Source organism: Schistocerca piceifrons, chromosome 4 (assembly GCF_021461385.2).
Source record: "Schistocerca piceifrons isolate TAMUIC-IGC-003096 chromosome 4, iqSchPice1.1, whole genome shotgun sequence".
Taxonomy (NCBI): Eukaryota; Metazoa; Arthropoda; class Insecta; order Orthoptera; family Acrididae; genus Schistocerca; species Schistocerca piceifrons.
The window spans coordinates 82,502,446-82,519,017 of record NC_060141.1 but is presented as its reverse complement, the minus strand read 5'-3'; the positions used below and the strand labels follow the sequence as shown (position 1 = coordinate 82,519,017).

The following is a 16,572-nucleotide window of genomic DNA, read 5'->3' as shown; positions in this document are numbered from 1 at the left end:
CTCTTTTAGTTTTCTACGTGTTTTATTTTCTGACCCATCTATTTTTTACCACCTCTCCCTCCCGACCTCTATCACATACGATGCACTTAAGTTTTTTGCTCTTAATAACTCCTGCGTGACATTTTGGCAGTAATCTTGTTCTTATGTATTACTATATCTTCCACCTTCAAGCTCTCAGACATTTAAATCTCGTCTGGTGCAATCCCCAACTGTCAGTCTTTCCTTCTCATTCTGTCCAGTACGTCTCCCCTGACCTAGGGTTCTGGGTGACTTTTCCGAAATCTACCCTTTTTCCTAAACCTACCCAAGTCCTTTTCCTTCACCCCTCTTCCTACCCCTTCAACCATTCAGGCAGAAGAAGGAGCCACTGGTTTCTAAGGCTTGCAAACTTTAATACTTTTGTGTTAGCAGAAGAGCCAACACCGTGTTACAAGTGGAGGCCGAAATGCACGCATTTTAGCTCACACAGGCTGGCGTGAGGAGGGAAGAAATATACTGACGTGAGGTCTGGAACATGACAAGGAATGAGAATTCAGAAAGCGGATGTACTTAGTTTCATACTTAACTTTAATCCATTAATGATGAATGTCGCTCTTGACGGTACATGATTCACAATATTATCTGTTCAAAATACATTCTTGAAGATAGTAATTATAGTAACTGAATATGGCGCCTTGCTAGGTCGTAGCAAAGGGCGTAGCTGAAGGCTATGTTAAACTGTCGTCTCTGCAAATGAGAGCGTATGTAGACAGTGAACCATCGTTAGCAAAGTCGGCTGTACAACTGGGGCGAGTGCTAGGGAGTTTCTCTAGACTAGACCTGCTGTGTGGCAGCGCTTGGTCTGCAATCACTGATAGTGGCGACACGCGGGTCCGATGTATACTAACGGACCGCAGCCGATTTAAAGGTTACCACCTAGCAAGTGTGGTGTCTGCTGGCGACACCACAAATACCTTTTGTATGTGTGTTCTCCTATCACCACTTGGTGAGCAGATTTGTTTATTCTACCCATTTACATTATATTTTCAAAAATTGAAAATGTGTTTGATGTATTATTGTTAAATTAATTTCATAACTTCGTTACCAAGTATGGTAGGACCAGTTATTATAAACAACAGACCACACTCATTTTTTCATAGGTGCATGTCATATAAATCAACTTTGTGTGCAGAGATACCCTTTGCTGTTTCCACCTGTTTGCCATCGCTGGTTTCCTAGATTGACTTTTCGTTCAGCTTAGTCTTGCTTTGTAATAATACCTTTTACATTTATTTCTTATGTATCTACATCAGTCTTTTAAATACCATGTTGTTCGATAATTTATTTTACTTTTAAACCATTTCATCAATTTTTTTTTCAGCACTTGTCTCTCCCTCCCTATCTATTTGATGTCTACAGGCCCTCCCTGTAGCTTCCTCTCACCTATTTAAGTGCCATCACCTGGCATCTCTCATCAGTCATTCTATGTCCTCTCAGGATGTCTGACAAGTAAAGTACTGTTACATATTTAGACTTCTTAGATAGTAAATAAGTTTATAAAATGCTTTTATGGTGGTTACTGATGAGTTATTTTTCAACATTATTTAGTTTATGTAGTGATACATTTTTAATAGAAGACAAGTTCATGTAACATTTAACATTTTTGTTTTATGAAGTATGTGGTTGAATTGTTTCATGATAGCTATGTATTATACTTGCTGCTAAAGATGCGTACTGCTACATACTTATCTGTTTGACTAATTAAATTGCACTTTGTGGTTTGATACTAAGTAGATATGATTGGATAACAGTCTCAGGGGCTGAAATCAGTTGTGGTTTTTAAAATAAAAAGATAATTGCAACTGGTGCTGGAATTTTATTAAAAATCAAGACTGCAGTTGCGGAACCTGCCATCACCAGGCTTTATATGCTGGACGAGAAATGAATGCACTGTGCTGGGACCGCACTTCTCCAACTTGAGAGACTGCAGGAGAGAATGTAGGTGCAGGATGAGTGCAGACAGGGTCCTGGGGCAGGGATGAAATGGGTGTGGGGGCAGGGCTTTAGCTGAGATTGAGGCCAGGGGAATTATGTGAAGCACTGTCCCTGACTTCACTCATCATGACCCACAGTCTCTTCTACAGTCAACCTTTTCTCTGTTATGTCACTGTCTCTCAAACCACTGTTTCAAGTCATCTATTCTACAACTCCAAAATGTATGAGTGTCACATTAGACAGAGCACTTGCTCACAGGAAAAATTGCATGAACATGAAGTAGCTGCTGGAAACAACAATGCGCGCAAACTAGCAGGCACTACATGGCGTGCACAACCCAGGGCAATAAGGACTACAGCTTTTGCCTTGTGTTTCTCTGCTGCAACCATCACAATGATGAAATGTGTGTATGGCATATTTGGGTAGGAGTTCTCTTCTGGGTAAATCAACTGCCTGGTGTAATTCTTCTTATTTGATGCCTTTTTGGTGACATGCATATCAATGACGACAAAATTGTGATGAGAACAACAACAACCCCCCCCCCCCCCCCCCACACACACACACACACCTGTCCTGAGCAGTGAAAGCCACTGACTCAATCAGGAATCAAACCCGGAGTCATTAGATTGGAAGTCAACAAAACTAATCAGAAGACCACGAGCTGCTGACATATAATCACAGGACATCTGAGACCCGCACCAACTGCCCAACTATAGTGCAAGCTGGTATCGATCCCCTAGTATCTGACCTGAAGTGGCAGCCAAGAAGGAAAAAAACAATCATTTACATCTAAGGGCCATCCCTTTCCATGGATACCAATCTGCCTGCTACCAATTTAAATCAAGAAGTTTCCAGCTCATAACAGAAAATATCACTATATACTGCAACAAATCACTGTAGAAACTTGAGGAGGAAATAAGTCCATCTGGGAGATTGGTCTATAGTAAAGGAAGAACTTCCTCAGAACACACAGAGCAGAGGAACATACGGAGATCTTTGCACAGACTACTTTTCGAAGTTGCAAGAAGCAGAATCAACATGAAGAGACAGGGATTATTAAATTAACCATTGGTGTATGACAGTGGGCAGGAGCAGACCACTACCCACCACATCGAGGGTGAGTTATGCCCAAGCACCAGCACTGATGAGAAGCTCTTGGAGGTTACCCCAAATGTGCTAGAGGAAGCCAGTTTAGGTAGGAACCACTCGTTTAGGTCTTCGAGCAGTTAGGTTTGAATTGGTTTTTCTTGTAGTAGACAGCCACTTGTTAAAGATTTTTTTATAGTTTCCTTTTTATGGTCAATTTCTAGTTCTACAAATTTTATCTTTATAAAATTTCATCCATTGTTTGTCATTATATACAGTGTTTGATGCTTCTGGTATGATTAAATAAATAAAACATCTTTATCTTAAGCAGCCTGTATCCCAGGATGTTTTTGGGTCAAAACAAAACAAAATGTGTTTGTTACTTTAACGTGAATTGTAACATACGTTAAATTCAAAAACATATGAGACTGCTTTTCATGACTAAACTTATCAGGGCTATGTTAAACTTCAGAAGGAAAGAAGAGAAATCAATGAAGAGGTCATCAAAAAGGGAGCACAAGCTTGGATTAGGGATGTACGTCTCAAAGGAACCAGCCCACCATTTAATGGAAAATCTGAATGATTATAGTCAAAAGAGATTTGAACTGCCCTCCTCCTGAAGCAAATCCAATGTCTTAACTACTGTGTAACTCATTTGGTTTGGGACGAAGTACGGGAGTATGGAAGAGCACGATTTAAGGTCCTGCTGATGACTGGGTCATTAGTGATGGGCCACAAATTCACTGGAAAAAAAATCTTTTACTAGTGATTAAATTGTGATTAAACTGGGGTCACATGTAATATATGTTTGGAAAGGATGCTAGAAAAAAGGAGGGAGGGGGGAAGAAACAGCAGCATTTCACATCCTGTCATCAATGTGGTTATTAAGAGAGGGCCCAAGTTGAGACTGGACTAATATGTGGAAGGAAATAGATTGTATCCGTTAAAAAGAACCAACCTGGAATTTGCCTAAAGTGTTTTAGGAACAACTGGCGAACAACCCATATCAAGACGATTGAGTAGTAAAATAAAGCTAGCATCTGCCAAATGCCTAACCAGTTCCTTAATTAGTTTCAACTCATTTGATGGGGAACAAGAAATTAGTGACAGGCCTATAAGTGGGGTACTGTGAGAATTGTAATAGATTTAGTTGAGGTTGTGGATCAAACCATCATAAGTATGGTTCAATGTTTAACCTAGTATTAAAAAGGTCTAGTTGAAATTCTGATTGCATTTATTGTTTCTGTCTTCCTTTTGCTTCACTATTTGATTGCAAAAGCATGAATATTATTCAAAAAATTCAAGTGTATCTTTTGTGTATATGATATTAAGCATCTTAAGCTTGGTGAGTCTGGCTATATTTTGAGAACTTGGATGTCTTATAAGTTATAATCCATTAAAATAGTAACACAAGTACTGTATATAAATAAAATGTAAAGGAAAGCATTACACTTTTGTGAAAAGTTGCACTCACTTGAAAAAGAGGTATTATTTCAGAAACCTCTGAGTCCTTAAGTGGTTTTGGCAGAATTGCAAGATAAAAAATGACCCTTTGCTGAAACACAAAAAAGTAAATAGTATCTTATTTACATAAATAAACTACTTTAAACAAACAGAAGAATGACTTACATGTCAAAGGAAGTGAATCAGGACATTAGTACCATATCTGTGAAAAATTATCTCAGAATATTTGTAGTGTGTGCATTATTCTACTAAAACGATATTACGAAAAGAATACTTCCTACTCACCATATAGTGGAGATCCTGAGTCGCAGATAGGCACAACAAAAAGACAGTCCAAAATTAAGCTTTTGGCCAACAAGGTCTTTGTCGAACACACACACACACACACACACACACACACACACAATGAAGCTCTTGCACACATGACCACAGTCTCTGGCAGCTAGAGCCAGACTGCGAGCAGCAGCACCCAACGGGAGAGACAACCAGATGGGGGAGGAAGAGCTAAGCTGCAACCACTGCCCTGCTTTCTACATGGGCATGACAACCAACAAGCTGTTTTGACTGTGTGAATAGCCACCAAAACGCTGTGGCCAAGAAACAGCAGGACCACCCAATTGCCTAGTACACCACCCAACATAACAGTCTTCATTTCAATGACTGCTTCACAGCTTGTGCCATCTGGGTCCTTCCCACCAACACCACCTTTTCTGAATTGCTGAGGGAGAGCTCTCCCTGCAATATATCTTATGTTCGCATAACCCTCTTGGCCTGAACCTTCGTTAGTCATTGTTTTTACCCATCTAGCCGCTTCCCTGTTCCCATTCCAGGACTACACAGCCTTCATTCAACCAATGCACCCAGTCTTTTTACTTCTCTCCTTTTCCACTGTCTCCCCCCCCCCCCCCCCCCCAATTACTCCCACCCTCCATCTAACCTCCCAACTGCATCTAACCGCCTTACTCTCCACATCATCCCTGATCCCTGCACACTCCCACTAACAGCACTTTACCATCCTCCACCCCTACCTTGCTATCCCTCCCCTTGTCCATCCCCACCTCCTCCTTACCCCCACCTGATTGCCTCTCTCATCGTGCGCTGTTGCTCGCAGTCTGGTTCCAGCTGCCAGTGATTGTCGTCATGTGTGTATGAGTTCGTGAGAGAGAGAGAGAGAGAGAGAGAGAGAGAGAGTGTGTGTGTGTGTGTGTGTGTGTGTGTGTGTGTGTGTACATCGTCTATGTTCGACAAAGGCCTTCTTGGACCAAAGCTTACTTTCTGACAGTCTTTTTTTGTTGTGCCTATCTGCGGCTCCGCATCTCCACTATATGGTGAGTGTAGCAACTACCCTTTTCATAATATTGTTACATTCCATTCTGGATTTTCCATTATTCTATTTAAATAATGATAAGGTGGTCTAAGGAAAGCTTAGAACGCATGGAAATGTATTACATGAGGTTAAATCTCTATTCACTGAATAAACTCAGGCACTGAGTAGCAGACAGGCATGTAAAAATGTAGGTTATCAACAAAGTTTGTGAAACTTCTTCATAAGAAAGCTAACAAATGAATACACAGACAGCACACACAGAAGCATTCATTCTATCACTGCTGCAGCTTTCATAAACACTTAAATTCCAATGTGTATTTCCGTTTCCATATTTAAATCACATACAGTTCATTAAAGAGTGGCAACCAGTTAGTGTGGCAAGTTACATGTACATAACCAGCTACATTTTTAACACAGGCACTGACACTTAAGCTCTAACAGGACAAATATATAAACGAATCTCATCTTTCAACATTGACAGTTAATACCGCACAATTATTTTCTATTTCTGACGTCACTGTTGTCATCACATTGACAATGACTGTGAAATGGAGCCGTAGTGATTACTTGTTATTAGAGCACTCAATAAGAATTTTACCAGTACTGCTTCATAGTTAAAACATCCAAACTTTGTACATTACCTGAAGAAAAACCATGTCAGGCAATCATGTATTCTCTCCAACTTTTACTCAAATCTAAATTTAAAACACGTATTAAAATATCACATTTTGATAACCAAACAGAAACTAAAACTATGAATCAGGACACTGCTGCTTGATGAACATTTGGCAGAAAATGATAGGCCAACCCAATAACTAACACAAAAGGTCAGACTCTACACACAATACAAATTTGTACACTTGTCTCACTGTTAGCAAAAATAGAGGTGTACAGAAATAAATAAAACACAAACACTGCAAACTGGAGGTCCTCTTTCTGGATAATGAGCCAAACTTATGCCAAGGTTAGTTACAACTACTTCCTCCCACTTCAGTGACTAGCAGGTGGAACAATAATACAGGCTCGTCCGCTTCACCAGCTTCACCTGGTATTCAAATGAATAAACTGGAATGCACCAGCATTACAAAATTATTGTTGTGGACATTCACCCATGGTTTATAAGATGTCTACTGTTCCATTTCCCACAGTTAAGAGATGGATGGCAAATTCAAGGATGCCACATCTCTCTTGAAAATGATCCACACAAAAGAAATCGGGAAACTCCAATCATATAGGAAAACAACTAAGAAGTGCTTCATATGATGCTTGTGACTAAAAGAGAAAAATAACTGAAGTCTTAAGTGTATCAGAAGAAAGAGTGTGATATGTTTTAATTTAAAATTTAGCAACGAGATAACTCAGTACAAGAGGCTGCTGTAGAAGACGGATGATGGAAAATTTGAAAACAAATTTCTCAGGCGTATATGGACAATTCTGAAGGGAATCGGATTGATTTTTCGTGTCAGTTTGTTGCTATGAATGAGTTCTGGGTCACATGAGAGACAAAACAGCGGTGAGCAACTTCCAGCAACAAAAAAGCTGATACCAATTTCAGATGCCAGAAGTTTAGAGCCAGTGTCTTCTGGGGTGAAAAGGTACACCAAAAAATTAGATAAGAAGTATTTGAGAGGATGCCATGCTGGCACTAATGATTATACAATTTGCCTTGGCTGCAGCTTCTCATGATGTGTTTTGGGCTAACCCACCACCACCAGATCTGTGGCATAAGAATACAATATAATACAAAATAGAGACTTGTACATTACAATGAATCAGTCAAGCTCAGTAACACACCTTTAATATCGATTCACAGTATCTTGTCACTTATAAACATTTCATGACATCTGGGCCTAAACTGGCTTAGGCAGTAATGCATGTTATAAGGCAAAGTCATTGCCTTTAGGCAGCATCAGTGACAGTATAACAATGTTTATGGCAACAGGAATATCCAACATATCAACACTTCTTACAAGTACATGTATCATTTAACTTTAGTTACATAAAAAACTGGCACGAGAGCTGCAATATGTACGGATGGAAGAGTTACATTAACTACTTTTTTCCTTATAATATTAAAAGTAACTGATACATGGTGGATCAGATCACAAAAATTAACATAGGAGATGGCAGTAGGGGAACACTTCAATAGTGTGTAGCACTAGCCTGCATTATTAGCCTACTCTTCTGTTGTTTGTTGGCTGTTCCTGCTATTTTCAAAAAATGGTTCAAATGGCTCTGAGCACTATGGGACTCAACAACTGTGGTCATCAGTCCCCTAGAACTTAGAACTAATCAAACCTAACTAACCTAAGGACATCACACACAGCCATGCCCGAGGCAGGATTCGAACCTGCGACCGTAGCAGCAGCGCGGCTCCGGACTGGAGCGCCTAGAACCGCATGACCACCGCGGCCGGCCTGCTATTTTCATTTTGCAGTTCACACACTATGAGGTTCACTGCATGACTGTGCACTTTCTATCACTGTGGAGGTCTATTTACCCATGAGAGACTGATCAAAAGGAGGTAGAATGAGAACTGGATCTTCAAAAACTAAAAGACAGGATAAACGAAAGCTCAAAAAGTAATAAGACCTGATTATTTTATGACTGATTATTTTCTGTGCAATTTGTAACACTGGTGCGTGATGGGTTATTCGCGTGGGAAAGATTGCATAAATGCATGTTTTTATACTTTAATTTACCATCTGCAGTTAAGACACGAGGAGACACGTTTCATTTTCATTACTGAAACTGGCATCATTTAAGTAATTTTGAGCTGCCTTGTAACCACAAAGAAGGCAGGCTAATGTGTGGGAGTGGACTCTACCCAGCAAAAGCAAAAAATAAAGTTTATAGTGTTCTGAATGAAGTGGAACAAGACTGCAGATGCAGTTATGTAATGAAAGTTAAATCTCCAAAACCATGAAGAACTGGAAAGCATTATGCAGGAGAGTGGAGTCAAAATTCCATTGTTGTGTTGTATTAGGTAGTTTGCAGTGTGTTTATAATACTGTTACTAAACTGTTAAACTGCTATGTTGTTTCTGAGACATCATCACCATCCCACCATAAATAGTTGAATAACTCATTGTAGAACAATAAGCGTTACACATCTTATCCTTCTGTTGTAAGGAAAATTTAATATTATTGTACAGTACATCTAAGCTCACCAACAGATTTTAGCAAGAGGAATTGTTTTTTATTATTATTTATTTTATGGCCTTCATTGGATCACTCTAGTCAAAAATACAAAGTTGTAAACAAGTTGTTACACAGGGATACAATTTGGCTCAACAATAACTTAATATGATATTTAGGTAATATAATTATTAGAGTCTATTCTTATATGAAAGGTGTTTTGCTCTTCTGTCTGCCCAATATTTCTTCATTCTTTCAGATATTTTCTTTCTTGCTTCATCTGAGACCACTCTTCCTGTACTCCTTTTATTGATTTTCATTTGTAGTCTGGTTTGCGGGTCTTGCAGTATTCTTGTTTTTTAGGTCATCTACAGTAATTTGGAGTTCTTTTATATCTTCCTTAATTTCTGTGACCCATTTAATGTCGCTCTTGCTATTCCACAATTTTTCTATTCTTTTTTTACTAATTCTGTTTTCTGGAGTTCTCATCAGATGTCCAAAGAATGAGATGCGTTTCTTCCTGATCGTGCTCATGACTGGTTCTATTTTCTTATTTACTGTTTCATTTGATGCTCTTCTCCAATGTCCATTCATTTTATATTGTTTATTTATACATGTCCTAATTATTCTTCTTTCTATTTTTAGTATTCTGTCAATTTCTGCTGTATTCATTGTTTTGAAGATAGTTTCAGCTGCGTACATTATTTCTGGTTGTGTAACTGTTTTATAGTGTTTTAACTTTGCATCTATAGATAGGCTTTTTTGTTGTATGTAGTTTTGGTAAAGTCATTTGCGTAGTTCAGTTTTTTTATTCTATTCTGCCATGATGGCTTCTCATTTAGATTGCATGTTATTATTTCGCCTAAATATTTAAATTTATCAACAATTTTGATTTCCTGTTCTCCTATTGTAATTTTGTTTGCAAGTGGTGGATCAGTTAGCATAATTTCCATTTTTTCAAATGATATTCTAAGGCCTACTTTCTCTGCTATTTCTTGTGGTGATTTCACTTGTTGCCTGGCTTCTTGAACGGTGTTGGCTAGGAGAGCAAGATCATCAGCAAATCCCAAGCAGTTTAAGATAATATCGTCTTTTGCACTTCCAATTCTTATCACCTTTGGATTGTCCTTGTACCATTCTCTCATTATGTATTCCAGTGCACAGTTGAACAGTAATGGTGATAGGCAGTCACCTTGCCTTAAGCCTGTTTTTTTAAGGAACGGTTCTGAAATTTCTCCTCTAAACTTCACTTTTGATTTGGTGTTAGAGTGAGTTGTATTATTTTAATTAGTTTTGGATGGAGTCTTAGATTTCTTAACATTTTTAATGCTGAAGGTCTGTGGAGACAATCATATGCCTTCTTAAAATCTACAAATGATATTGCCAAAGGTTTGTTCCGTTTCTTGTAGTATGCCATAATCAATTTTAAACTAATTATCTGCTCTGCACAGCTTCTCCATGGTCTGAAACCTCCCAGATATTCCCCTAACTCCTGTTCTAATTGCTCCTTGACTCTTTCATATAGGATCTTGGATAGAATTTTGTATGTGCAATCTAGAAGAGAGATTCCTCTGTAGTTGTCTGGGTTGCTCTTATCTCCCTTTTTGTGTAGTGGGTGGATGATAGCTGTGGTCCAATGTTCGGGGAATCATTCTGTTACCAAAATTTTTGTTAGAGCCATGTGTAAGAAAGAAGGATCCTTTATTGTATGATTATATGATAGCGGAACAAACACTGGTAGCAGTTACTTCTGTAAAATATCTGGGAGTATGTGTACGGAACGATTTGAAGTGGAATGATCATATAAAATTAATTGTTGGTAAGGCGGGTACCAGGTTGAGATTCATTGGGAGAGTGCTTAGAAAATGTAGTCCATCAACAAAGGAGGTGGCTTACAAAACACTCGTTCGACCTATACTTGAGTATTGCTCATCAGTGTGGGATCCGTACCAGGTCGGGTTGACGGAGGAGATAGAGAAGATCCAAAGAAGAGCGGCGCGTTTCGTCACCGGGTTATTTGGTAACCGTGATAGCGTTACGGAGATGTTTAATAAACTCAAGTGGCAGACTCTGCAAGAGAGGCGCTCTGCATCGCGGTGTAGCTTGCTCGCCAGGTTTCGAGAGGGTGCGTTTCTGGATGAGGTATCGAATATATTGCTTCCCCCTACTTATACTTCCCGATGAGATCACGAATGTAAAATTAGAGAGATTAGAGCGCGCACGGAGGCTTTCAGACAGTCGTTCTTCCCGCGAACCATACGCGACTGGAACAGGAAAGGGAGGTAATGACAGTGGCACGTAAAGTGCCCTCCGCCACACACCGTTGGGTGGCTTGCGGAGTATCAATGTAGATGTAGATGTAAGGAGGTCTTGACTGTGTCACTTGCATATTTCCACATTTCAACAAAAACCTGATCTTCTCCACATGCCTTATAATTTTTTTTGTTCTTTTAAGAATTTTTTCTGCTTCTTGGAAAGTTGGAGGGTCTAGTTTGTTAGGTTTGGTTTTTATTGGGGCTTTTATGTTGATTTGTGAGGGTTCTTTGGGTACCTCGCAATTCAGAAGTTTGTTAAATGCTTTTGCCCAGATTTCTGCATTTTCCTTGTTACTGTGTGTCCCATCTTCATCTTTCAGTATTAGTGTAGGGGCCTCATATTGTTGTAGTTGTTTCCCAAAGATTTTATAGTAGTTCCTGGAGTTGGTTTCATGATAATTACCTTCTATAGAGTTTATAATATCTTTATGGAATCCTCTCTTGATTCTTCTAATATTCTGTGTGAAGTTTTTTCTTTCATTTTTTAGGTTAATGGCATTATCTTCAGTTTTATGTGTTTGAAACTTTAACTATGCTTGGTGTCTATCTTCATGGAATTTGTCACATTCTGATGTCCACCATGCATGTTTCCTTCGGGGGTTCAAGGGAGCTAGATTCTCTGCTTCTTTTTTAAGATTAGGCACTAGTTGTTCTAGATCGTCTGTTAATTTGATGGTTTGTGTTATTTGTTGGTATTTATTATTTTTAATTAGCTGGTGTGGGTCAAATCTCCTTTTTATTTTATTAGTTTTTCAGGTCCTCTTCTTTAACGGAGTGAATTTGATTTTAATTTTAACTATATAATGGTCTGAGCCTGTGTCTACTCCTCTCAGTACTTTAACATTGTGGACCTCCTTATGAAAATTTTTGTCCATGCAGACATGGTCTAGCTGCCACTCCCCTTTCCTCCAGTTTGGATGTTTCCATGTTTTAAGTTTACTTGGCTTCCTCTTAAAGTATGTTGATTTAGATATAAGGTTGTGTTCTCTGCAGAGTTCCACAAGTCTTTGATCATTTTTGTTCGTAAATTTATGTGGACTCCATTTTCCAATTATATCTTTATATTTCCTTTCTTTTCCCAACTGAGCATTGAAATCTCCCAATAATATTTTTACATTCTTTTTATTTACTCTGTTCACAGTTTGTTCTAGAAGGTGCCAAAATTTATCTACCTCTTCCTTTGTTTTTGTTAGACAATTTTTTTCATTTGTTGGGGCATGAGCATTTATTATTGTATAGGTTTTATTCATTGTTTTAAAGCTAGTCGCAATTATTGGTGATACTGCTTGGAAATCCGTTACTGAATCTATTATTTTTACTAAAAACCCTGTTCCAAACTGGGGACATTGTTTCATTGCCCTCAGTCCTGGTTTCCCATTATAAATTCTGTATCCTTGTGATTCGAATGGGTCCTCTGTGGTGTTTCTCATTTCTTGGATCCCAGTTATTAAAATTTTTTGTTTATTTAGTTCATCTGTGAGCTCCTTGAGTTTTCCGGTCTGACTGGGATTAATAACATATCAGAAGCTGTTGAGAATGGTGGCGGTATCTGAGAAAAGAGAGGCGGCAGCAGAAAAGTGCTCTGTTTGGTGCAAAAAGAGAAATCATGACTGCATTTATTTCTTGGTTACAAGAAAGGTAATCATGTTACAGAAGGAATAGAAGTTATAGGCTTTATCTTCCAGCAGAATTGAACATAAACATACTCTTCTAACGTTCACACAAAGGATTTTCACAGACTTATGAAGGAGACAATGTCACAATGTCTCTCTCTCTCTTTTTTGCTGCAGGTACAACCATGGCCTAAATCATCGACTGATGAAGCATCATATTTGCATCAAATATCATTTTACGCATTGTGTGTCCTGAACCAAAATTTTATGCTTGGAATGAGACTGAGGCTGGAAGAGATGCAAATCAGATGTCATCTGGCATTACCTCATTACTAGATGAGGTAAATTTTGATAATTCAATCACTTGTACCAGGCTCTCTGCAGACTGATGGAAGGGCCAAAACAAGAACACTTGTTATTGATGATCTAGTTTATTGGATTCAAAACAAAAGTACATGCTAACATTTCTATGATTATTGTATTCTTTCCTGTGAGTGGATATTCATTTTCACCCACAGACAGGGTTTTTGGCATTGCAGAAAAGTCTCTTCATAAGTTCTCAGACATCATCAGACTTGAGGAACACCAAGAGATTTATCAGGCTGCGGTAGTTGTTAAATTTCTAGGTAAATAATGGTTTGTATGAGACTACAAGACACTTGCCAAGAATTTTAAGAAACTGGATAGAGATTAAAGAAATTAACAGAGTGACTGAAGAAAGGTGACACTAAGAAACAATGTTGATAACCTGCTACACACAAGATTCACAGACAACTTGAAAGAGGTTGGTAGTTTGCAATTTTATGTTTCAGCACTCAACATGGAGGTGACATCAGATGAATCTGATAGGCCGAATCTTCAGATGATGACTATGACTATTTGAACAAGGAAGAAGGACTAAGTGCAAGAGTGCAACACATTTATCTACTGTCAACTTGTTAATAACTTTATTTTCTTATGTGATGGGCTGTGTCAAATAATAAAATCAACAAAAAATGGAAATGAACATTTCAAATCATGTTATGTGAGAAAACGATTGGATCAAAATGTATTTTGTTCAGTGAACTGGTTCAAAACGTATTAAGTGCAATTTAAAAATTAAAATGGTGCCTTAATTCATTGGGAAATGATTTCAATCATGACTCACTCTGGAACATAATCCAAATACCAAGCTGCTGCCGCCACTGAGAATTTTGGCATATGTCATTTATGATCTGAGGACTTAATGCGATTTGAAATGGTGCTCCTTTTTTTTTTTTTTTTTTTTTTAAAAAAAAAAAAAAAAAAAAAAAAGAGGAGCATTATACCAAACCCCTGTGGTCACTTCCTACATTAGAATCTGAGCAGCACTGAAATGTAACTGTTATGCCCATATATTTATGGCTACTTTACCATTTTTTTTGTATAATGAAAGTTAAGTGACACATTTACTTGTAATAAGCATTGCAAATGACAGTTAGCCTGTTATCATATGCATTTTGTGGTAGAGATGGTTTACCTTATAACATGTTGTACTGCCTGGGAATTGATGTTGTAATGGAATCTACTGACATTAAAGGTGTGTTACTCAGCCTCACTACTTCGCCTCAATGCATGTGTGTCTATTTCATCTTACCCTGTATCTGATGATGGGGGAACTTAAATGTGCCACAAGAAGTTAAAAATAAAGAAAAAAATTTGGTGACCTAGACACGCATACAATAATTAATGAAAAGGTACACTTTTCATTACTGATTACCTTGCAATGCATAAAGTAATAACTGGAAAATTGTAGAAACATTTCCTGCGGTGGGGGTGGGAGGACTTCTTGAGAAGAAGCCTTGACCAATACAAGAGAATCTTGTCTCTCACCAAGAGGGGTATGCAAATGCATCTGCACTTTTTCGTGCTGAGAGGGAGACAGTGGCAATGGGAAAGAGATGAAAAAGTATAAAGAGTGAAGTTAATATGCATTAGAGGCGGAAAAGTATAAAGGATGAAGGTAATCTGCACTGGCAGTGGTATAGAAAGAGTGAAGGAGACAATTGCAGTCTGAGAGAAAGAGAGAGACATGGTGGGCAGTGGGACATAGTTGACAGTGACACAACAGTGCAAGAAAAAGAGTGAAGGAGACAATGCCAGTGGGAGAGGAATAAAGAGGAGAAAGTAAAAGTGGGAGAGGGCAAGCAGTAATGAGAGACAGAATTTATGACAATAACAATGAGGAAGAGAGAAATAATGAAGTGAGAAGAAACACTAACATTGGGAAGGGATGAATACGGAGACAGTAGCAGTAAGAGAGAGAGCAAGAGAGAGACATTGATAGTGAGAGGGCACAGTATTAGTAGAACAGAACAAAGGGGATTGTGGCTGTAAGATGGGGCAGTGACAGAGACACACAAAGACATAATGACAATGGGATGGGCTGAGGCAGTGAGTGAGAATGGGCAAGTGGGAGTGGATGAGTATGAGTGACTTTTTCCAATACATTGGCCTAGATGAACCTTACACCGTGTATCACAGTCTTGCTAGGATTGGATAAAGGCCTTGTAGAACTGAAGCATGTATGTTATGTCTGCTTCTCATTATTGACAGCTAAGGCATTATAATTTGCTGAATGTGTTTTGGCCTTTAAATTATTCCAACAGCAACAACATAAGCTTGACATCAGAAGTGATTTTCACAAAGCTCACCATAAGTTTAAAACTGAGGACACTTTCCTTTATCTGCGATACAGATAGATTAAAAATAATCTAGGACACTTAAAACTCTTGTACACAGACTTCTATTGATGACTACTTAAAATCTGTGGTACTTGCTTCCCTACCCAATCACTATATTCTTTTCTGTAGCTCTCAAATTCTTGTTGGGCTTGGTAAAGCGCATGCTATGAAACCAAGAGGTTATGGGATCGAATCCTGGTTGGACCACAGTTTTTTCAATATGTGTTTTAACCTAGCATTTGCCTCTCAATGATGTGGGGAGTCACCAGAAATAACATGGTTTGGATTAGATGTTAAACTGTAAGTCCCCTTTCTCCATTCGGACAACTGGGGAAGATTCGGGATACGCAAGTCACCGAAGTGGTGTTCAATTCAAAGACTTGCCCAGGCCATGGAGTCACTTAAAATTATTTATTATTATTAATGCAACATTGAAAGACAGCACACAATTCCTGGACAGTACTGGAGATCCTGTTGTGTACTATATTGCAGTAACTACAGCAGAATATTTCACTTAAAATAGATCCTTCAGGAGCACATTTTCTTATTCATGCCTTTCTTATCAGCAACTCAGCACCTAAAAAATAACCTGAAAAGGAGGAACCTTATCATAGGAGTAGTAGTGCCTAAAAGCCATATTTCTGAAACTGTTCAACAATATTTTGCAAAGCATATCTTTGAAATATCATAGAAAATAACCTGTATAGCATTATCCACTCATAAAAACCTGTCGTACCACCATTTCCAGTGGTATACAATGATATATGGGTGAGCAATATCCTGAATCTCACTGGAAGCAACTCAGACTTTGCCTGGATTCTAAGAGCGAGGTCAGGTATGTTGACTGTGTTACAATATTTTCCCCAGACAATCCTGTGGTATCAACTGTGCATTGTAGAGAGATTCCTTAGTTTAAGGAGGTTGGGGGCATGTCCTCAACTGTTCCACTTTTAG

At 38.5% G+C, this 16,572-nt stretch overlaps 1 protein-coding gene across 1 annotated transcript in view; it reads right to left on the bottom strand.

The window, feature by feature from the left end:
- Positions 1–16,572, bottom strand: part of LOC124794905 — a 175,112-nt gene that overhangs the window by 151,980 nt on the left and 6,560 nt on the right. The window contains exon 3 of the mRNA XM_047258605.1: positions 4,535–4,615. The gene's annotated coding sequence lies outside the window, so the exon portion shown is untranslated. The remainder of the gene's footprint in view (positions 1–4,534; positions 4,616–16,572) is intronic.